Below are 24,833 nucleotides of genomic sequence, written 5' to 3'. Positions count from 1 at the left end.
TATGTCTCCTTGTTTTATGCCTTCACTGAAAAACAGAAGTGTTGACAAAATTATCTCTGTGATTACAACTACAAAGGAATGTTGTATGAGCATAACAGATGAATTGGAGACATCTTGCTTGAGGTGAACCACTAGGCTTCATTTTGCTTTACCAAGCCTGACACTTTTTTGTCACGGTCAGGGAGAGGATAATGGGGTTTGAGGAAAGGGAATTAGTATCTACAATTCATTGAATATAGATGACACATCCCACTGGTGTAGATCAGAAACTGTGCTGAAAGTTTCAGTTTTAAAGAACTTGTGTTACTAATAAACAATGAAGTTGGTTTCTTTTTAAATCTCTATAGAACTGTTATGTGACAGTGAAAATGTGCTATGCTATAAAAATTCATTAGAAAAAATTGGTTGCATTAATACACTAATAATGGAGTTGTGAATTGCTACAGCCATTCTGAAAAGCAATTTAGAATTATGCCCCCAAAAGTCATTAAACCATGTATAGCCCTTGCCCTAGCAATGCTGCTACTAGGCCTATTCTCCAATGGACTCAAAGAAAGAGAAAAAGTACCCTCATGTACACAAATATTTGTAGCATCTCTTTTTGTAGTGACAAAGAACTAGAAAGTAAGAAGGTGTCCATCAATTGGGGAATGGCTAAACAAATTATAATGTAATAAAATACTATTTTGCTATAAGAAATGATGAAAGGGTTGTTTTCAGAGGAACCTGCATAAACTGATTTAGAGTGAAGTGTGGAGAAGTTGGAAAACAATTTGTATGATATACACATATGTATAAAATCTATATTTATATTATACATAATATATTTATATTATACATAATACATTAATATATAAGATAACAACATTGCAAAAATAAATTATTTTGACGGATTTAAGAATTGTGATCAACACAATGACCAAAAATTATTCCAAATGAAATCGAAATAGCTAGGTGGCACAGTGGCTAGAGTACTAAGCCTGAAATCAGGAAGACTTTTTCTGGAGTTCAAATCTGGCTTCAGACGCTTACTAGTTATATGACCCTGGGCAAGTCACTTAACCCTGTTTGCCCCAATTTCCTTATCTGTAGGAGAAGGGAATGGCAAACCATTCCAGTATCTTTGCCAAGAAAGCCCCAAAGAGGCTCATGAAGAGTCAGACACAAATGAACCAACTGAACAGCATCATGAAGTATGTTGCCCATCTCCTGCCCAAAAGGTAGGCGATGGATACAAGATGAAAAATGATGCACACATTTTTAGATATGGCTAATACAGGAATTTATTTAGCCTGACTATTCGTATTTGTTATGAAGAATTTGCTTTTCTCTTTTTTTTTCTTTCCAAATTTATGAGGGGGAGGTAGTTGGAGAGAGACAAAACAAATGCTTGTTAAATGGAAGGTTGGGTCATCTGTGCTCTTTTCATGTTTTCACTAAGGACACCTTCAATAACATCACTCTCATACAAATCTTAAAGAGATGAGAAAGCAGGCATATTTGTTAATAGACTATTCTAGATTATTCCATTCTTTTGCAATCTCTCTGCAATATCTTGAAAGTATAAAACTGAATGTCTTTTAAATCATATTTTCTCCAGCATAGATTTCCTCAGTATATTTGGTTAGATCCAACTACTTGTCCTCATTTCCTCTTCTCAAGTGTCATTTCCACATCCTCTTATGGCAAAACAGTTAGCTTCCAAATAATGTGGTTCCATTGTTATCAAAGATCAGGACAGTTCATTATAGAAACCCTATGTCTGTCCTATTTTACTCATATTTGTGGTCCTTTCAGTTCCATCTATCAATGCTGACAGGATGATCTGGTTTAACTGGTTTTCATGCCAAAATGTCTACAGGCATACAGATCTCTCCTTTAGTGCTTTCAGTGCTTTGTGCAGCAACTCCACTCAAAACCATCCATTATCCTGTTCCATTATGTATTGCAAAGGAACTGATATTCTAAATTGAATATATAGTCCCAGAAATCTGATGGCATGTGTGGCTATTTTTTTTACACATCACTTCTGCCTTACATAAGAACTCAGTTAAGAAGAGTAGCAAGTAATATATGAGAGAAGAAAACAAATGAAATTTTTATTGGGAGAAATTATATAGTGTATCCCAAAAATCTTAGTGCGTTAAACTTTAAATAGCTATTAAAGTTTAAAACTACATTAAAACTTTTGAGATACCTTGCTTTTCCACAAAGTAGTTACAGGCACAATACTAGATTGTTCAAGTCCCCAAGAAAAATAAATGATCATACATGTGGAATGTATGAATCATTGCCCTCCTGAGTTCCTAATAATAACAACCCAGGTATAGTGATTCCATTCCTAAATATTAATACTCAGGCAAGTTACAAGAGGTATAAACAATCACTACACTATGACATTTCCCACAGGCCACCTCCATGTAATAAATAACATTTTAGTTTTCTATGTCATGAATAAAAATTAATTGATTAATTGAAAGCATTCATTAAGTCAAGTCAATAAGCATTTATAAGACACTGTGCTAAGCATACAAAGAAAGGCAAAAATTTAAAAAAACAGTGCTTGCCTTGAATGGAGTTATAGTCTAACAGGGAGACAAAGTGCATATAACTACATGCCAAGAGGATATACAGGACAATTGGAGATAATCACAGAGATAAGGCAATAGCATTTGAGAGGCTCAGGAAAGATTTCTTACAGAAGATGGAATTTCAGCTGACACTTGACAAAAATCAGAGAAAATAGGAGGCAGAGATGAGGAGGAAGAGTACTGTAGGCCTGAGAGACAACCATTGAAAATTCATAGAATTGGGGGATTCAGTATCTTATACACAAGGAATAGCAAGGAGGCCTGTATCACAGCATCATAGAGTATATGGAAGGGAGTAAGATCTTCTCCAAGGAATAGCAATTAATAGTTCATGAATATGATGGAAATTATAGTGCTCTAAGTAATGATGAATACGGAAGAAGGATGGGAAAATTTCTGTAAAACGATGTATTCTGAAACAAAATAAAACAATATAGACAATAACTGTGACAATGCTAATGAAAAGAACAAAAGACAATCAAAATTGAAGATTGCAAAATTACAAGGTTTGGGCCTCCCCCCAAAAAAAATGTGAAAAGGAACCTTTCCCCTGTTTCTTTTGCAGGAATAAAAGACTATGGATGTGGAACACTGCATGTATCATCAGGTTTTTTTCAATATTGGTTAATTTTGCTGAGCTGGTTTTCCCTTGCTTTTGAGTTTTTTGTTATGAGTTTTCTCTCTGTGAGGGCAGAAGGCAGAATGATATATTGGGAAATATAGGTGACTTAAGAACAAAAAATCAATTGAATTGTGGCATTTTTTAAAAAAGAAATCATTGGTAACTTTGGAAAAAAGTCTTTTCTACTGACTGATGAAGTCAGAAGCTAGATTAGATCACAAAGTGTTGAGAAACAGATGGGAATAGGTAGACAAAGTGCAACCAGGACAGAAAGCTTTTTCTAGGAGTTTGATTGTAAGAGGGAGAGTGGGACATCAACAGACCAAGGAGAAAAGATCAAGTGATGTTATCTCAAGGATGGGGCAAAATTCATTCTTGATTAATGAAAAAGTACTTACTATGTGCCAGGCACTATACTAGGGACACAATTTTTAAAAAGGCAATCTCAGCCTTCAAACAGCTTACATCCTAACATGGGGAAGAGGAGCCAAAATATTTAGGGGAATGATGGTAAGGAAAGATTACAGTCACAGGATTGTGAGTAGATTCATAGGTCAAGAGAAGGATGTGCCATTTGCAGAAATGATAGTAGTAATAATTTGATGTTCTCAATGGGAGTGAGGAAAAGATGCTCGGGAGACAAGACAGGATGGTAGCATGGTTGTGTAACTGGGGCCAGCCAAATATGAAGACTACTCACTAATCCACAAAGCCCACAGGCCAGAGCTGGAGCTTTACATGGCAGGAAGATGGCTTGATGAGGTGACTGGAGTCTGATATATGTTTTCCACAGGGTGGGACAGTAGGGGATAAGGGAAAGGGAATAAGCATTCATATAGCACCTACTATGTGTCGGGCGCTGTGCTAAACTCTGGGGATACAAATATGAATGAGAAAGAGAGAGAGAGAGAGAGAGAGAGAGACAGAGAGAGAGAGAGAGAGAGAGAGAGAGAGAGAGAGAGAGAGAGAGAGAGAGTCCCTGCCTCTAAGAAGCTCATAATCTAATGTAGAAGGACAACACTGAAAAGGAAGCTGAAGGGGGTGGTGGGAAAGGAAGATGATGAAGTCCAAAGGAGAGTAGCCAGGTGAGAAATGAAGATATAGTTGACCTGGTGCCCTACTTAAATAGAAGTTTTAAAAAGAGCTTTCCTCTCAGGCCTCCCATCAAAAGGGCCTCAGAATCAGAGAGTACCAATGAGGTATGCATACCAAGACTGATTTCATCTTGCAGGATGATGATGTTACAGGGGCCACGATGGAGAAGGCCAAAGGAGTGATGTTACATGGAAAGTGCATTTACTTGGTCATTTTTGTTTTGAAAATAATGCTGTTTGTAGCATGTTATCCCAAAGAATAGTGGGAAAGGAGAAGAGAAGGAACCAGCTCTGTAGACTTTACTAGACAAAAACAGCAGAACCAACGGAAAGCGTTGGAATACTAAACCATAAAGACCTGATCTAGATAACTAACAAAAGAATGGATCAGACCACTAATAATCAAACCTAATAGAACTGTTAGCTAGTTAATGAAGAACTTCCTCCCTTCTCTTCAAGTGGGATTGAGCATATTAAGGGCTATGCTAATGCATTCCCGTGATATAACAAGATAAACAACAACAGATGATGGACGTGTAGGACTCATGCTTGAGTGACATTTGGTGGAGGGAGGAGTGCTAGGAACATTATATAGAGAGAAAAGTGGGGTATAGTTAACTGAATAAGAAGTCCTAGTTTTGAAAGGAAAGTTAGACCTGGACCATGTCTGTGCAGCAAGGGCATTCTCTGTTGCCCTTGCTCAGAGCTATGAAGGATCAAAAATTCAGTCTCCTGGTATCCACAAAAAAAGGCAAGGAAATAACATATACATTTTGATCCCTTCTATATCCCTGAAAAGGCAGTGGACAGAGGGCTGGGCCTGGAGTGAGGAAGATTCATCTTCTTGAGTTCAAATCTGGCCTCAGGCACTTCATAGATATGTGACCCTGGGCAAGTCACTTAACTCTGTCTGCCTCAATTTCCTCATCCATAAAATGAGCCAAAGAAGGAAATGGCAGACCAGTCCAGTATCTTTGCCAAAAAAACTCCAAAATGGAGTCATGAAGAGTCAGAAACAACTGAAAACTACTAATAACAACATATCCCTAAACACCAGGAAACTCTTTCACTAAAAGGTCATATTTTTGAGAGATTCAGACAGAGACAGACAGAGAAGTTTATTATGAAGAAAATGGAAAGAAAGATGGAGAAATTCAATTGGTTTTAAAGTTAGGTGAACTCTAGTTACTACTCACTTTTTGGGATAGTACAGTATAAATTATTCTTTGGGTTGCCTCTGAAGACCAAGGCTCTATTTTAAATGGCTAATCTAATTTTTATTTCATCTAATAGTCTAGTCTTAAACAAAAGGATAGGGATCTCAGTGACTTTAGGCTATATTTTGCATCAGGAAATGACTAAAATTAAGTTTCAAATTATTTAGTCTCATTATTTAACTTCAACTACTAAATAATGAGTGAAAAAATCATGTCCAGTAGAAAAAGAATCTGATAGCGTTTAATCCATTAATAATTATAAAGGACTTCAAGGGCACTAATAAAAGATGTTGTTCAAGGACATGGGATTATTCACTAGAACTCTTACCAAAGATATAGAAATAGAAAAATTTTGAAAAGTAAGTTGTAGTCCTAGATGCTGCTTTTGAAAGCAAGGGAAGATAGGCAATTATAGTTATTCAATATCAGACACATTTTGTAGTTGAGGGTTTTTTTAATTAATTACCTCTTCTCCTGTGCAAAATAATAGATTTGTTGAACTGAAGGTTCATACAGCTATGTTGTGTAATGATTTTTTTTTAACCTTCTCTGTTGCAAGACCTCAGGATATAGAGAAGTAGGTAATATCATGTGGGAAGGAGAAACAAACAAAACTGATTAGGAGATATTCTTGGTAACTCATTAATATAGTGCCATATGCAAGGCCCTATTGCTTATTTTATGATGCAAATAAGCATTTCATCTCTAAGTGCTTTACTATAATGACACACCCCAAAATGCTAGTAATTAGGATAATTACTTTTGCCAAAGAACTGAACATATGCAAGATTGTGACGGAGTGTGTTTATAATTATTCACATCAAGGGAAAGTCAGTGTTTGAGTTCAGTTGAGCATTGTGAGAGACAGCACCCTGGTGGGATTAGACATCAGTTTGGATCCTTCTTTTTAAGGTCTTCTGTGCCCCAGTTGGTATCGGAAGGATCCCCCATTGTTGTTGTTTCTTCTTGCCTTGAGGAAAGCTGCCCACCCCACACCCCCATGAACACCCCCTGTGAGTCCTTCCATCACTGCAGTGAACCATCTGGACAAAGAAGGCAGGATGAAATTCCCTTTGGAAGTTGTTAGTGCTGTCCCACAGTTGGCTCCCAAGATCTCTAGAGATTCAGCCTCTTCACTCACTTTCTCCCCAACAGGAAGCTGATTGCATCACCTCCACAGTGCTGTCACTTTCTGCCACTTAAATGAATCTCAGGGAAACAAAAAATCTGCAAAAGGCACTCAGAGGTGTCACTGAGACAGTATGAGCTTCTGTCCTCAGACTCCTTCCTAGGTGAGCCTGGTATTGGCTATATATACATTAAAGCAGTATTTTAAAAAGTCTTTGCCATTCTCTGGAAAAGAAGAAAGTTAGAGCTCATTAGTATCCCACGAAATATATTAGTAGTGGGTTCCACCAAAGCATTCAGATAAAAGGTCTATAACATTATGGTATGTATGTGTGTGTGTATCTCCAAAGAATCAAAGTTGAGAGATCATTTAGTCTAGCCAATTTGCGAACAGAAAAAACGTTTACAATATCTCCAAGAGGTCATACTGCCTAATACAGAAACTCATTACCTTCTGAACTCATTACCATTCCCCTTTTGGAAAGCTCTAATTATTAGGAAGCATTCGTTATAGAGATAAAATATGGTCCTTTGCAATTTTCATTAATTGCATCTAATTCTTCATTCAGGGGCCAATGAAAGGGGATGATCCCCCCAGAAATCATGAGTAGTTTGAAGGGCCAGCTTTCTGTTAAGAAGATACCCTTGATTGAAAATTTAATTGTCCTTTTAAAGGGAAGACATTTTCACTGATCTTAAATCTGATAGAGATTAGGATGCAAGATTTTCAAATCAGAAGAAACCTCAGTGACCATCTGTCCAATCCATCACCCAAAGGAATGCCCACTAAAACATCCCTAAGTGATCACCTAGTGTCTCCTTGAAGACTGGAAAGGCTACTTTCTAAGCAGCCTGTTCTACTCTTCAGTAGTTCTAATAGTTATATCAAGCCTAAATTTACCTCTTTGAAACTACCCTTCCTCCCACCCATTGCTCCTAGGTTGTTTGTTTCATTTTGTTTTGTTTTCCATTCTGGAGACCAATAAACTAAGTCTAATCACTCTGCTATATGACAGTCCCTTAGTTACTAGAAGACAGCTAACATGTGCCCCCTCAGTCTTCGCTTCACCTGGCTAAAAATGACCGGTTCTGTCAACTATTCTTCATATGGCATGGACTCAAGACCCTTCATCATCCTAGTTACCTCCCATCTTGTCATCAATGTCCCACCTAAAATACGGTTCCTAGAATTGAACATGATACTTCAGTTATGGTCTGACCAGGGCAGAATATAGAAAGTATAGGACCATAAGATCATCTATTTAGAGTCAGAAGGGACCTTAGTGGTTATTGATTCCAAACCTTTCATTGTTTTAGATGAAAAAACAGGCTCATAGAGGCAAAGTAAGTTGTTTGGGGTCACACAGCTAGCAAAAGACTGAGGCAGAATTCAAACCAAGATCTTCCATGCCTTTTTACTGACCATCTCACATTAATGGAATGTACTCACTCTTCACCTCTACTTCATGGAATCCTTTTCCTCTCAAGACCCAGTTCAATTATGACCTTCTACATGAAAACTTCCCCCATGCCCCCAACCACTAGTGTTCTATCTCCCCAACTCTCCCTAACTCTCTCCATAACTTGAATTTGATTACTTAATATTTCTGTGTACTTATTCTCTTTACATTTATTATGTGTATACTTATACATGTACTTATATCTCCCCCATTATAATGCAAGTTCCTTGTAGAGTGGAGATTATTTCATTCTTTGTATTGATCCCTATCTAGGTCTAGCATAATGCGTTGTACACAGCACGTGCTTAATAAATGCTTGATTGATTGAGTGAGTCTTGCCTCTAAGTTCTGCACTCTCTCTATCACAGATTTTTCATGAGGTAACCTTGGGAAGTGGGAGCAGCAAACACAGAGACTTTAGCGTGTAGTGTAACTAGCCTAGAAGTAATGGGCAGGACTGAAAGACACAAGTCTGTTTTCTGGGCTCATCCCTTCTTTCCTGAAGGCCAGGGAAGCAAGGGAGCAGCATTGCTCCTCAGTTCCTTTGTCAGGAGGTTGCTCCTAGGAGCCCAAAGGTAGAGAGAGCTCTTCTTCACTTTCCCTTTGTGCTCAATCAGGAAGACAGTAGAGAAGTATCTCTCTCTCTCTCTCTCTCTCTCTCTCTCTCTCTCTCTCTCTCTCTCTCTCTCTCTCTCTCTCTCTCTCTCTGTCTCTCTCTGTCTCTCTCTCTCTCTCTCTTCCTCCTTATTTGTATCTCCATGCTAGAATCAAGTTCCATCCTATTCAAAGGAATACTTGTGTTTATATTCAAATTTGCTATTAAGAAATGTATTTTCAGCTTACAGAAGTTATTTTTATGGATTTGTAAATTTATAATGAGCTAGAAATTTCCCCAAATCCACATGCTTGCTAGTTCTTTTTTGTATGATTTTCATTTTATTTTATTTAGCAAGGATTTCTTTTCTTTCACTTTCGCCCCCTCAACTTGAAAGGAAAAAAACTTACAACAATTAAATATAGTTAAGAAATAAGGGAAATAAGCACTGATTGAGCATTTACCACGTGCCAGACACTGTGCTGAGTGCATTACAAACATTATCTCATTTGATCCCCACAACTTATCATCACCATTTTATAGTTGAGGAAAGTGAGCCAGAGGCTAAGTGACTTGCTCAGCGTTATGTGGCTAGTAAATGTCTGAGGCCAGATTAAAATTCAGGTTTTCCCACCTGTAGGTCCCATTCACACACTATCCACTGCACCACCAAAAAATGTGTCTCATTCAACAACCTAAATCTATCACTCTATCTCTCCCTTTAGCAAAATTAGATACTTATTCAAATTAACTTATTCATCAACCATCCTGTGTTCTATTTCATACACATATATGTATGTATATATACCTAAATATGTGTGTATGTATATGTATATATACATGTGTGTATACACACACACACACACAGAGTACATTGGTGTTTAATAGAATTTGTAGGCCTTACGCACTTATCTATTTATAACAGCATTGGTAGAGAAATCTGGGTGGTGATTAAAACATTCCTGTTGGGAAAACACAGGTAGCATTCCTCACAAAGTCCAGTAATCTAATGCTTATAACATTACCAGTGAAGCATTATAGTATACTATGGTACCTTGGACATGGTGGGCACTTACTATGTTTATCAAATTGAATTGTATCAAATGTGGTCTCAGGTTTTTATAAGGAGAATGCTTTTTAGCAGTTTTCAAACAAAGAACACATCTAACTACAAAATAACTTAGGCACACAATTTCCTTTAGGGTAATAATAACAGTAATAACATTTGCTTCTCGAGGTTTGCAAAGCATTTTACATATGTTACTGCATTCGATTCTCACAACATTCTGAGGTAAGGGCTATTATTATCCCGATTTTACAGATGAGGAAACTGAGGTTGAGTGAAGATAAATGACTTAACCTGGGCTCAAACAGCTGGTAAGTACCTGACACAGAATTTGAATTTGGGTCTTCTTAACTTCAGGTCCAGCCCTCTATCCACTACACCACTGAAGTGTCTCTGGAAAGAGATAGGCAGCTCCATCTCCAACTTGACAGGTTCACCCTATCATACACAATTTTTATTAAGGCATACGAGATAAGGAGGTATGAGAGTTGAAGAGAAAATTGAATGGTATAAATCTTAGAAAGAATTTCATAGCCACTCAGAAATAAATTGAAAAAAGTCACTCATAATAAGTGGTCACCACCTCCAAATTCCCTGGGAATATTCCATTCAAATGGCCAGAGAGAACACTGCAATGGAAAGAGGGTTTGTAGTAGAATGAACCCAAGTTTACATTGATTTAAATAGGAGTGAAGTCTGAAAGTGAGCAAATATCTTAGGAGATTAGTTAGTGCACACTTTTAAAAACATTGATTTCACCATTCTTAATTTTAGACAAATATTGACTGCTTTTTAATGCTTCAAGGCCCAAGTGAAGATAAAGTACTAAGTGGAAATAGCTTTAGGGAAGAAGGAATGCTTTGTCCATTAGGAGGCTGGTGTGATCTAAATGCAAGAAGTACAAAGAATGGCACATATGTATATGTGCATATATTATATATGTATGTATTCTTAATATTTCTTGAACTTTAAAAGCATTATAAAACGTCCCTAAATTATAAGCTGCCAAGTAGCAGGGGGTATATGTTCTGTTTTCCTCCATAGTGCCTTGAGCATTCTAGGCATCTAAAAATTATTTGTTGAATGCATGAAAATGCCTCCAATGTTTTTCTTGTGGGTCTTTTAGAAAAGATTCAGGCTAGCTGAAATGCTACTAAATAAAGGGAGTGAAATTGTGATTTATGATAGCAGTAAAGTATCCTTTTAAAAGACTACATCTGGTTATTATTTAATTAGCATCATGACAGGGATTTTTTTGTTTGTATGTTTCTCGTGCTTACAAAATAAAGTTATTTTCTGTCTTGAAAGCACACCTGAGTAGCATGCACTGAGTATATTGGTCAAAACCAAAATACATATGATTGCCCCTGTTTATCACCCCTAACATCTTCAAATAAGCATCAGAGAGATGTTATAATTACAAATGATATGTCCCCGAGTCAGAACTTCAGAAAATATCCTTTTGCTTTTCATGCACTGAAAAATGAAAAGATTTCATTGTGCACTTATCCCAACCCCCACACACAATGAAGGCAAGGGTATATGGGGATTGTTTTTACCCGTAAAGAGCAAGCACAATTTAAGGGGAAAGGTCTAGACAGAAAGTGGAAGCTATTCTTCTAATCTCCCTACAGGGATTATTCAAAGCAAGGAGTGTGGTTAGGTCATCCCCTCCCCACCAACTAATAAGGAGGTCCAGGGAACCCAACAGCCCAGATTCAGGGATTCTTACAGCACTAGAAAGGAGAAGGTCCACAGATTGAGGAAGAAAACCAGAGGCAAATAGTAAAGAATATCAGAGTCTGAAAGACCAAAAGTTAAAGAGAGAAATACTAAACAAAACCTACCTCACAAGAAGACAAACCAACAGAGAGGATGACAGAAATAAAAAGAAGAATGAGTAAACAAGGAAGAGTCCAAAACACCATGAACAAGTAGTGCAGTATGAAAGAAAATGAAACAAAAGTACCCAGCCAATCCTCAACTTTCACAGGCCAGGGAGTGGGGGATGGGGAACATTCCCAGAGGACAGCTAGGTAGCTCAATGGATAGAGTGCAGGGCCTGGAGTCAGGAAGACTCATCTTCTTGAGTTCAAATCTGGCCCAAGACACTTCCTAGTTGTGTGACCCTGGGCAAGTCACTTCACCCAGTTTGCCTCAGTTTCTTCATCTATCAAATGAGCTGGAGAAGTAAATAGCAATCCATTCCAGTACCTTTATCAAAAAAAATAGGGTCATGACTGAACAAAAACATTCGTAGAAAATGGGGGGAAGTCAAAGAACACGTGTTAATATATTGAACCTATAAGAAACAGAGATTCCCACAACCACCAAAAAACTATAGTCTTTCTCTAGAGACTGCTGAAATCACACTTTTTTACATATAATTCTTTACAACAAAACATTAATTCTGATAATGACTTTCCAACAGTAACCATGAAATAGTCCACAAAATGAAGGGGAGAGAAGAGTCAGTGGCATCAGTGTCAGAAGAACTATCCTTAAGTAGAAAAGCAAAAAGGGTAACCTGCCATCTATCCCTTTCCACTCCGTAGTTGAACAGTTTGCCAAAGAAAAGCACATAATTCAGGGTGAGTCCCAGGCTTTGATCTTAGCTCAGAACCCCCACCTAGCATGTCTTGGCCGACCTAATGCTGGCTAAATGCTCAAGAGTCCACCAGCTATGGTAGCATGGGAGGTTGAACACTTGCTTGGCCAAGGGAGTGCTGGTGAGAGGAAAGGTGACTTAGCCACTTTCCATTTTTTAATTCCCTCAGGGTGGATGACAACTACTTTTCAACTCCCTCATCACACACTTGAGAGGATATTTTAACACTTTCTGGAGTGGATTTATGAATACTTTCCTTCTTTTTGTGGATATAAACTTGCCACATGGCACCTCTCACTTTTTTTATCTGTGCTGCTCATAGCCACCAATGTGCAAGTTTTCATAAAAGTGAAAATGAGGTTACTCATAAAATCACACAAATTCTTAGTCACAAAAGTTAAATATGCAAGTGTTGGGGAGTGACTGTACTTATTTAAAAAGAGAAACAGATGCACTCCCCAAAGACCATGAAACAACAAGAATAAGGCTATTGCTATGGTCCAAATGGATGGTAATAAAGGCTTATACAGGGGTGGTGGGATTGGAATTGAGAAGAGGTCACAGATGTAAGATCAATATTGCAGGGTTGAGGACAACAGGTCTGGACTGGATAGGAAATGTGGGGGGAAAAGAGAATTCAAGATAACCCCATAGTTTTAAATGTGGGAGGTCAGGTGATTAATGACATTCATCAGAAGGAGGAGTCACTTTGGAGGAAAGAAAATAAGTTGGTTTTGGACATGTGGAGCTTGAGCTTCCAAATGTATATACAGGTAGAGATCAGAAAATTACGGAATCTTGGGTCCTCAGAGACCATCAAGTCCAGGGGTTCTTACCCCTTTTTGTGAAATGTACCCTTTTGGCAGTCTGGTGAAACCTAAGGACCCCTTTTCAGAATAATATTTTAAATGCATAAAATAAAACCACAGGATTACAAAGGAAACCAAATGTTAAGTGAAAATAGAGATGTCATTTTTTTTCCCATGCAAAGTCATACACCATCTGAAATCTATTCAAGACTCCATGATTTAGTCCAACTATTTTGTAGGCAGGTGAAAATGAAACTTCTTGAGCTCAGGACCTATGTCAGAATTGTGCTGTAAACAAAAGAGAGGTGTTAGTTGAATCTGTGTGATTGAATTTGATTGGCAAAGGAAAACACTGAGAGGGAAATGGATTGAAGATGACCCTTGAGGAATATCCATATGAAGGAATTGGGAAGAGAACCAAGAATCATCAGAAGATTCAGAAGAATGGAAAAATGTCCAGAGGTGAGCAACCAGGATGGTGAAGGGACTTGAGTCTATTTGATATAAGATTTAATTTGATATAAGATTTAAGGAAATAGGTGTGTTTAGCATGGATAAGATAAAACTCAGTGGGGACATGATAGCTGCCTTCAAGCATTTGAAGAATTGTCAAATAGAGAAGGGACTAATTTGTTTTGCAGAACTGGGAACACTGGATGGAAGTTTCTAAGAGACAAATTTAGACCTTATGTCACAACAAAACTTTCTAACATTTAGAGCTGTCCTAAAGTGGAATGGGAGTGGTTGACAGGTGGTTGGTTTCCCCTCTTTGGAGGTCTTCATAGAGGCTAGAGTCACAGGGGAGGAGAACATGTGGCCTTCTAGGTCCTTGAGTGTGGTCTTTTGACCACACTTTATTAAGGAGATTCAGAAGACCACATGTGACCTTGAGGCTGCAGGTTCCCCACCCCTGGGCTAGACAGTGACTTATAGTTTATGTTATAGTAGTGCTTCCTTTCATACAAAGTTGTACTACGTGGACACTGAGGTCCTTTGCAACAATTTGGCCTCTTCAGGTCTGACAAAATAATAACTATGGGACATACAAAAAAAAAAAGACCAACATAGGTCACTCAGTGTCTGGGGATTCTCATTCGGAGCAACTGGCCTATCTTAGAGCAAGTGAGAATAATAGCTAGCATCTGTGTAGTGCTTCAGGGTTTACAAAGCATTCATATATGTTAATTCATTTGACCCTCACAACAACCCTGTGAGGTAGGTGCTATTATTATACCCATTTTACAGATGAGAAAACTGACGTATAGAGACGTTGAGTGACTTCCCCAAAGTGATATAGGTAAAGCATCTTTGAGGCAGCATTTGAACTCAGGTATTCCTGACTCCATACTACATACTCTAGCAACTGTACCACCTATCTTCCTCTAAAGCAAAGAACTATGAAGAGAAGCATGACATGCTTCTGACTTATGGAAGGAGCCAAGCAAATGCATTAATTTTTTTTAAAAAATTCTTTTTCTCTTCAAAAAGCAGCTTAATAGAATTAAAACAACACTAGACTTCATTAACAGATACTAGAAGGAATGTCATTTTGGATTTAGAGAAGGCAGTGCAGGTTAAAAAGAGCTTAAATTTGCATTAAAGTATACTTCCTTTCTGTTAAAAATTAATAAACTATAAAAGTGGAAAGTGATGTGTGAAATCAGTCCAAATGACGCTATTATATGGTTTGGCTTAACTGTTTACAGACATTGTATATTGTTGGAGAGGGTGGATATTATTAATGTTTGTGGGGAAGTGTCTTTGTGTCAAAACAAAATGGTGCAATGAAATAATGAATTCATTAAACAAAGTTTAAAAGAGAAGTTAAAAAGCAGAGTTTCAAATTTCATGACAAGAATGGAAAACTTCCTATCATGGGAACAAACTTTCCTTCCCCCTCATCAATGCAGCAAACAGCAGTTGTGAATCTTTAATATTGTTCTCTTGGTAGAAGTCTAAAATCACAGAATCACAGTATATCAGATTTGGAAGGGGAACTCAGTGATCATTCAGTCCAAACCTATGCTACACTCCCAATTGCAACATACCTAATATTCTGAGGTGATTTTGCTGATGTCTAAATATTCAAACTCTCAAAGGAAATTGTAGTATATACAGGATAGTAAAATAATAATACAAAATTACATAAAAGAAATCAAATGTATAAAATAAGATTAAATGGGTACTGAAATCTATATGTCCAAACTAATTTTGCAAATGACTAGAAAAAGTAATATGGGAAAAGTACTCTGGATTGTAAGAAATGAACCCCTGTAGCCTTTGGAAGGGGAGGAGAGAAAATAATAATAATAATAATAATAATAATAGTAAATCATAGTTTAAAAAACTAAAAAAAGTGTTTACTTACAACAGCTCTGTGATATAGATTAAAACTTTTACAGATGTGGAAACTGAGGTTCAGAGAAATTAACTGACTTGTGAACAAGGAGATAGATGTCTGACCAAGACTAGAACCCAGATCTCTCTGGATTCCAGGTCCAATGCTTTTCTCATTGTATCACACTGACTCTATATATGCTATAGACACTGAAGTTCTAACTTTTGTCAGCAGAGAAAATAACTAAATTTGGTGAAATCAAGTTGGAAATAGCTTCTATATCTTGGATTTGCCAGGCAAATCAAAACCTCTGGGATGGAGGAGTCATTCATTAAAATGAACAGTGTTATATTTTAATGGAAAGAAATAGAAGAAGGCACCAAAGGATCTGTGAGCTCAAAAGCGCTCCAATAATGCAGCTTGCAATCCATCTCTACCTAGCCACATGTATGACTCTTCTCCATAAATCCATTGTGAGGAGCAATAGATCCCTCTAGTTCTCCAGACATCTCCTGACATTGCATGAACATCAAAGGAGGATAGGTGCTGGCTACCAGTTATCACTAGGTTTGCTACATAATCAATCCATTTTTTTTCCTTATAAATTTCTTTACACTGCTTCTGTTATTCTCTTTGTAGAGTGTGGCCCACTGCTGACACCCATGATGCACCTTCCATTAGTATTTGGGTGATTCGCAACTTCAGTTCTTTGGAGGTCATAATATTCTATGACTGGCAGGAGTCATATAACATAACTTAAGGAAAATCACTCTGGTATCAAGAGGATGTAATGAAGTGAAGAGACACTTGAGATAGATCAATTAGGAGGTTGGTGCAAGAGTCCAGTCAAGGAGTAATGAGGAAATGAGTCAGTGCAGTGGAGAAAGAGCTGGACTTGGGAGTCAAGAAGATCAGTGGTCAAATCTGGCTTCAGACACTTTCTTGCTTTGTGACCTTGAGCAAGTCCCCGAAACTGTCTCAGTTTTCTCATCTGTAAAATGGGTATAACAATAGCACCTACCTCCCAGGATTGTTGTTGGGATCAAATGAGATATTTGTAAAACACTTCGTAAATCTTAAAGTGCCATATAAATGCTAGTTATTATTATTAATTAGCTGGTGATTGTGTGAGCAATGAGAGACAGCTACAAAGTATATGGAGTTAGAAACAACAGAATCTGGCAAATGATTGCATATGTAGGGTGAGGAAAACTGAGGAACTGAGGATAGTACTGAGGTTCCAGAAACCTTGTTCTATAGGCAACCAAGTCAAGTCATGCTAATTATCTCATTCTAATGGAAGACACCATGATATAATATACATTAAAGTGGACTTGAATTATCTCATAGGATTATCAGTGATAACCTCCCACTACTAGGAGACAGTGACCAAACTATGAGTCAAGGGGTAGTATTTGAAGTTTGAGCTCTGCGATTTACTTATTGAGTGACCTTGAGCAAGTCATACCTCCTAGCTGGACTTCAATTTATTCATCAGTTTAAAAAAGGGGAGCTGAAAGTATATTAAATTATTCCCAAGGTCCCTTCTAGCTCTAAAAGTTTATAATTAGAGATGGATGTCTTTCTCCTGAAGGCTTAATTTTCCTGTAGACAAATGATCTATCAGAATCATATCAGTGCTCTACTACCTCCTACTTCCTCATTCATCTTAGCCTCAAAACAAAATAATTTAGACTGACTAAGAACATCATGGCCACTGGCATTTTCCCACTTCCCAGTAATGTGCTTTCTATTCTTAAAGCTCCTTCGGTTCCAAGGTATTAAGTATATGCAGATAGAGGTGGCTGCCATGATTTAACCAAACCATGTTAAAATGAAAAGAAAGGAAAAATTTACCTGAATCATTTAAGATGTGTGTCTTTTTATCCTTAGGTCTCTTCACATCATTAGAAATCTATTTATACTGACAGTCTGAACCTTTACGGTATAATTCTTCTAGGACAGCAAATTAATTTATACCCATAAAATCAAGCAGATAATAAAGTACAGATCAACCATGTCTAGGCTTCAACAGAAAGTATCCATGTAATTTAGATATCATTTAGAAGTTAACACAAAATCGATATTTGACACTTTTAATATATTTAAATTATGTGGTTGTAAAATGCATTAAGGATATAATGGAAGAAAATAAAATTATTCTAAGCCTCCAAATTAAGTATAGTCAGCACCACAGACAACATATCATTTTCATCCTATTTCCTGTACTAAAGTTTTGAAACTCAGTGTGAATAGATTTTGTGTAATTTTTCTATGAGGCTTATAATTTAATTCTACTATGATCGAAGAACAGAATTATGATTAGTTTTCACCTTTGAGAGTTGAAATTGGCTATGGTTTGGCCTGCATTACTAATTCCTCGGCAGGACCTCTTTAATTTTTTTAAATTAATTTACAGAAGGCTATTCATTCTTCTTTGGGAAAAAGAGCACACGAACAAAGGAGAATGAGTACAGTTATAGAAAAAATATTTTAGTGTTTCATGAAATATTATTGAACATGTGGGAAGATATTTAGTATGCATCTAATAAGTAAAATATAAGTCTGTTATGAGAGCTCTACATTTGGACAAACTCCTCATTTAAAAAAAAAATTGTATGTATTTATAAAGATGGTCCTCCAAAATCACAGAACCATGGAATTCTATACTTGGAAATAGCCTCAGGAGCCACTTAATTCAATCCATATTCTAAAAAAGAATCTTCCCTATGAAATACCCAATAGAAGTTCATCCACCCTCTCTGCTTGATGACTTCCAGTGAGGGAATGGGCTGTATTCACTAAAGCCCCAAGTCCATATTTCATCATGGTGTGGATGTCACCATTCATTCTCAAAAACTATGATAATGAACTATCATAAAGCTAGAAAGACTTTCAATACAGGCTTCCTGGTAGTGTTTACTCCAAAGACCAGTTTAGGTAAGTTAAGAGAGACATAGGAACGGAGGCTTGGTCCCAAACTAATACACTGCTGTGGACTCTCCTGAGGCAGGGAGACATTATCATTTGTGGAGGGGGTGAGAGCACCCATACTGATGAATTTGAGGATACTTAAAATTTTGAAGTATGCAAGGTGATGATTAGTAAATAACCCTTCAATCATCAAAAATTAGAATTTGATAAGAAGGTAGCTTTTCTACACATTACTGGGTATCAGTTGTGTGTCATTGTCTGTTCTATTGGTTATTTCCAATTTATCTTGTATATAGCTTATTTATACATAATTATTTACATGCTGTCTTCCCCATTAGTCTGTGACTTCTTTTAGTACAATGATTATTACTTACTGCTAATTGTGAGGAAGCACTTTGCTACTCATTGCATATACGAAGACAAAAATGAAATCGCTCCTGCTTTCAAGTAACTTATTTTTGGGGCTGTCTAATCTAAGTCTCTTATTTTGCAAAAGAGTAAACTAAGGGCTAGAAAGGGGAAATAGCTTGTCCATAGCCCAAAGGTAGTAGCGGTAGCAGAGAAATGATTTGGACTCATGTCCTCTGGGTCCAAATGTGAAAAGTGCTCTTTCCACTAAACTACATTCTAATCAGTAGATCTTTGGCAGCAATCTGCTGAAAGCCTTGAAAAATGATCAAATAAAACACAGTTCTGAAATACTATGGATTGCTTTGCCATGCCTTGACTATTTAATAGATGTACCCATTACCATGCATATAACCTTATGAATAATCTAGACTCTGGTAGTATTTCTAAATATGCAGACTATAAAGTATAACTTTAATATTGCCTTCCTTGGCCTCTAAATGAATGGCCAGCCCTTCCTCCAAAATTAGAAGAAGTTCATCGACAATTTAATTAAAGACATTCTTATTTATATTTCATCATTTCTTTAAGATTAGCAGGAACTCTAAAGGGATTTGGCGACAGCCAAGGAAGCATGTTCAGGTGGATAAAAAATGACTTTTGAATTGACTCAACCTCCATTTTTTTTTATTCTTTGCTTCCAATTTTGCATTACAAAAGGAGGGGGAGAAAATGGCTTGTTGAAGATCGAGTGCACATGCTAGATTTTATTGAAAAATCTCTTCTGTCTGACTCAAGTCCTAAAACTAAAGATTTGAATTTAGAATATTTTAAAGCCAAATGAGAAACTTTCTGCATTATTCATAAATGGAATAACCAGATAATCGAAGAACCATTTCTCCTAATGTTTTCATGTTATTTTCTTAATATAGCCCTGCTTTTCTTTGTCTGCATTATTCCCCTTACTTTCTTTTCTTTGTTAAAATTAGAATACTGTGGATGTGTCAAATACCTTGTGCCTGAGAAATTAAAACTCAAGACTTCCTATTCCTTCCTGACATCATTTTTAAAATATACCTAAGTAGGTTTTATAACTCATTTGCAATTAGTACTATTATTTCATTGTGAGCACTAATATTTGACATCTGCGTTCCTGCAGAAAGAAAAAGAAATTCTCAAATCATTTGCAATACTGTTTTCTACCCTAATGCAGGGTTTCTATGAGCTTGTTCTTTAAGTATATTCTATAAATTCACAGAAAAATAGTTACCTAAATAAATCTGAAGGAGGCAGTTAAGAAAACTCCCTTTAAGTGAATTAATATTTTTAGGAAAGAATCAAGATCCCAAATGACCTCAATTACTTTAGAATTCCGGACTGAAGTTAAGAAGAAAGTAAATGGGGCTAAATGTAAAGGCCTGTATTTGTGCCCAAAATATCTGCTCTCTAATTATAGCATGAAGAAACCAGGCTAGGAAGCAGTCAATGCGGAAAAAGGCCCATGGGTTTTATTGGGCTATATTCTTAATATGAAACAGCAGTAAGATGTGGCAGCTTAAAAGTCTAACGGGGCCTTTGCCGCTATTAATGGATGTTCAAAGGGAGGGAAGTGATAAATCCTAGTGTACTCTCATGCTCAGACCACATATGATCCAGAGTATTGTGTCTAGTTCTGGGTACCATATTTTAGGAGAAATATGGATGTTGAGTCATTTCAATCATGTCTTACTCATTTGGGCTTTTCTTCACAAAGATACTGGAGTGGTTTGCCATTTTCCTCTCCAGCTCATTTTACAGATGAGGAAACTGAGGCAAAAAGGGTTAAGTGTCTTTCCCAGGGTCACACACCTAGTAAATGTCTGAGGGCAGATTTCAACTCGGTCTTCCTGACCCCGGGCCTGGCACTCTACCCATTATTCATTGCCAGGGCAGCAAAAGAGAACAACTATGACACTAAGGAGATTAGATCGGTTAAATAAACTGGAGATGTTTTTCTGGAGACAGTAAGACTTTGGGGTGACATAATAGCTATCTTCAAATATTTAAAGGCCAAGGGCTGGTATATAGAAGGAGTTTTACTTGTTCTGCCTGACTCCAGAGGGCAGAGCAATGAGCATGGGTAGAAGCTTAAAAGATGCACATTTCAATCAATCTGGGGGAAACTTCCTAACAAATCTCTCCAAAAATAGAACTAGTTGTCTTAGAAGTGATGAGTTCTCTGTCACTGAAGTTGTTCTGGCAGAGGTTACTTAAGTGCAGATCACTTTTTAAGTGATCTATTTAATTAATAAATACATGGAATTTATACCTTTGACCTAAAAGACCCTTCCAACTCTGTAATTCTATGATTCTGTGAATTGAAATCAAGTTCAGTGGAGTCAAGCTCAAATGGAAATGGATCTCTATTAACATTATCTATGTTGTACTGTATTTTATTTATTTTGTTAATCATTATCCAATTGTATTTTAATCTGGTTCAGGCTTCACTCTGGAGTTTTGCAGGTGCTTGCACCTGTGGCCTTCAGTTTGACATCTATAAAGTAAACAATTATAAAAAAATTCTATCCAGCCATACTACGTTATTCCAGACCATATTGTTTATCTCAAGAAGAGGTTATAAGTGTTTTTGTTTTTTTAAGAAGTGCATAGGCTATAAACATTCAAGGATCAGAACTAATAAGTTAAAAAAAAAAAGCAAGAAAGCAAGCAAGAAACAAGAAAGGAAGGAAGGAACAACAACTTTTTGTAGGGAAAGTAAATATTTGGAGGAAACCCAAACTTGTGATTTAATTGGTGATTGGAACTCCCAGTATTGAAACTTCCTCCACCAATGCATATCAATGACTCTTTTTAACTTTCAGAATCACTGCTTGAACCCAAGTCTTCTTGACTCTACATTTGGCCCTCCATCTACTGTAACAAAATGCTTCTCATATGGGTTAAATGTATATGGGCTAAAAGTTGTCAAAAAGTTCTCCTTTATTCTGTATCCCGTTCTTACCAAACCTATGTGCTATCAAAATAGCTAACAGGGGTTTGCAACAACCAACATCACCATAAGATTAATGGCATAATTTAATATAGACTCACAATCTTCATTCTTCCTGGTTTCATAAACTTAATTCTATCATCATCAAAAAACAGTTTGTTTTATCTTAACTGACTGATGGAACATTTTATCTATTATAAATTACTTCATATCAAAGATTTAGGTCCTTACTTCAATCAGATCAGCTTGGCCATTAAGGTAGCCAAGAAAGACAAAAAAATTTCAAGTTAAAAAAGATGGTCATACTAGGTATACATGTAGATAGAGAAATGGTAGCATACAGTGCAAATTCAATACCATGGTATGTTGTTTTAAGGCATGATTGATTAAGATATGGGAACAAAAAAGAAAAAGAAAAATTCGTGTTTGAAAATGACAAATTACAATTCTATTATTAAGTATTCTAATTAGTACAATCAAAATTGTTATGCAAATTCTTACACTGCTGAATTTGTTACTTAAATTTATACAAATGCATTTTCAAGTGGATGTGTGCAATAGCTGACTATATCATTGAAGCTGAGACATGGAATAAGATGTGTATTAGACAAGGTTTAAAAATAACATCCCATATGTGGTTCTCTCCATTGGAGGTTTCCTATATGTCATAACGAGGTAAATTTTCTGGCTTTTATATAAAAAACAATATTTCAAAAAGTCTCACACTGTATGCCCCTGGGTGTTGTACCCTAGTTAGCTGCCTACCTTGTCCTGTTAATTGAAGCAATGACATATGTAGCTATATGACACTGTGCTTTCCATAATAATTTTTGTCACTTTATAATATCACAGTCCCTTTCTGGCAAAGCATTTTTATTTTTCACTTTATTGTAATTCATTAAACTAAAGGTTGCAATATGTTTTTACTTCCTCTCCTATCATCGGATAAGAGGAATAAAAATTAGGTAAAAGTTGAGCAGAGTGGCTAATATATGGCAATTTTATTTTTCTCCACCACTAGGTCAATCTTCTTTGACTTTAAGAAATGAATGAAAAAAAAATAATAGTTACACATAGCAGAATAGAAACTGCATGCTATGGTAGAAAGAACCCTAGATTTTTCATATGGAAGACCTTGGTTCAAGCACTGATTGAGCAAGTCAGTATTCTTATTTGTAAGACAGAGGTAACAATACTTGCACTAGTATCCCAAAGGATCATTGGAAGGAACCATTATATAAGTCTGAGCAAATATTATTTTCCCTTGACAAATGATGTGGTATTTACTAGGGATTAGAGGGTGGGAAATAGGTTTGATTCCTATTTTATAAGAACTGAAAAAAATATATCATTATGGCAAATCAATGCACATATATGCAGTCAGTGATGGTAAGGTATTTATTATGTTAAGTGCCTTGAATTCACTGCATTTAAGAGGACAGTTCCTAGCACTCTGCTTTACACACAGCTGGAGCTCAGTCAATATTGACTTGACTGCCTCTACTGCCCTCCTCTGTTTAGAAAGTGATTTTCTTTATTGAAGGAGAGAAATGTGTTTCAGTGAAGCTTTTTGTTCAAAGACTAAAAGGGTAGCAAACTAACTGAGGAAAGAAGATGAAACTCCAAGATGCCATGCCACTCTCCTCTTGACCTAACTCTATAACCTACATGTAAGGAGTGCCATCTATATTCAGACTGAAGCTAACTTCATGCAGGACTCTCAGCTTGGTACACAAGTGACTTTCAGTCCCCAGTTTGCTTGTTAATATGAGCTAAATGTGTAAGTTGAAAAATCAGTGGCTGCCTCTCTTTCTTTGCCTAGAACAAAACGGTCAGGAAGAATTAAAGATGAAAAAGATCATGAAGCTGTGACAGTATAATGTGAAACTATCTGCAATACTGCATTTAAAAATATACTTATCAAGCAACTATCTTCCCTGTTCTTAATTAATGGAATAAATGAAACACTAATAATCCATACTTTGTTTGAAAAGTGATACAAGTAAAATGTTGCATTGGTGACGTAGGAGAATAGACATCAAACACTTCAAGTTTGTCCTAATGATGCTTTGATCTCCGGGCATAGCAATAGTTATTTTCTTTCTTGATGAGTAACCTTTCAGTAGGGAAGTACACAATCACACAATTTGAATATGTATGTATATGTATATGTATATGTATATGTATATGTATATGTATATGTATATGTATATGTATATGTATATGTATATGTATATGTATATGTATATGTATATGTATATGTATATGTATATGTATATGTATATGTATATGTATATGTATACTATATATATACATATATATATACACACACACATACACATATATATTACATATATACCATATATATGAAATAATCTAATGTGAAGCCATTCTATTTTCTCAGTTTTACTTTTTGTTTTGCCTGAACAGCAATAAGTAGTCACACACACTCAGACAACAAGGCTGCTTTTCTAGAAACCATATGCTAAACTATGGAAAACATTATCATGGTATAGCATATGCTCTGCAAGCCCTAGGACACAGATGGGTCTTGTTTCCTCTAGACAGCTGCAGCTGGGAAACAGCATTGCATCCTCCCATAGCTCCCTTTGGGTCATCATGAAATCTAAAGAGTTTGGGTCTTGTTATGCATTTCCTGAGCCATGATGTTATTGGGCAGACATTCTTTTATCACTGGAAATTGCGAATGGGCACAGCATGGTATTTCCACTAGCCTTATGGTACACGTGTCTTCCCTGCTCTTTGGTGCCCTTTAAAGCTGGCCGTATCCATAGCCAAGTATACAGCTCATTAGTCACTTTGACTTTTGATTTGGATTTCAAGATACTAAGCATCTACAACTTTTAGAAACTGATTCAATACCCCTTCAGATACCATATAATGTCAGCACTGTTTTCTCTTCTTAAAGGAGAACTTAGTGGAACTCCTAATGTTTCTTGTCTTACTAAAAATTCTTAGGTTTGTGTCCAAAGGGCTTTAGAAGAACCATACAAAATGATTTATTCCTCCACTC

This window comes from Phascolarctos cinereus, unplaced genomic scaffold, assembly GCF_003287225.1.
Source record: "Phascolarctos cinereus isolate Bilbo 61053 unplaced genomic scaffold, phaCin_HiC Scaffold_5;HRSCAF=322, whole genome shotgun sequence".
Lineage (NCBI taxonomy): Eukaryota > Metazoa > Chordata > Mammalia > Diprotodontia > Phascolarctidae > Phascolarctos > Phascolarctos cinereus.
Note: the sequence above shows the minus strand (reverse complement) of the source record.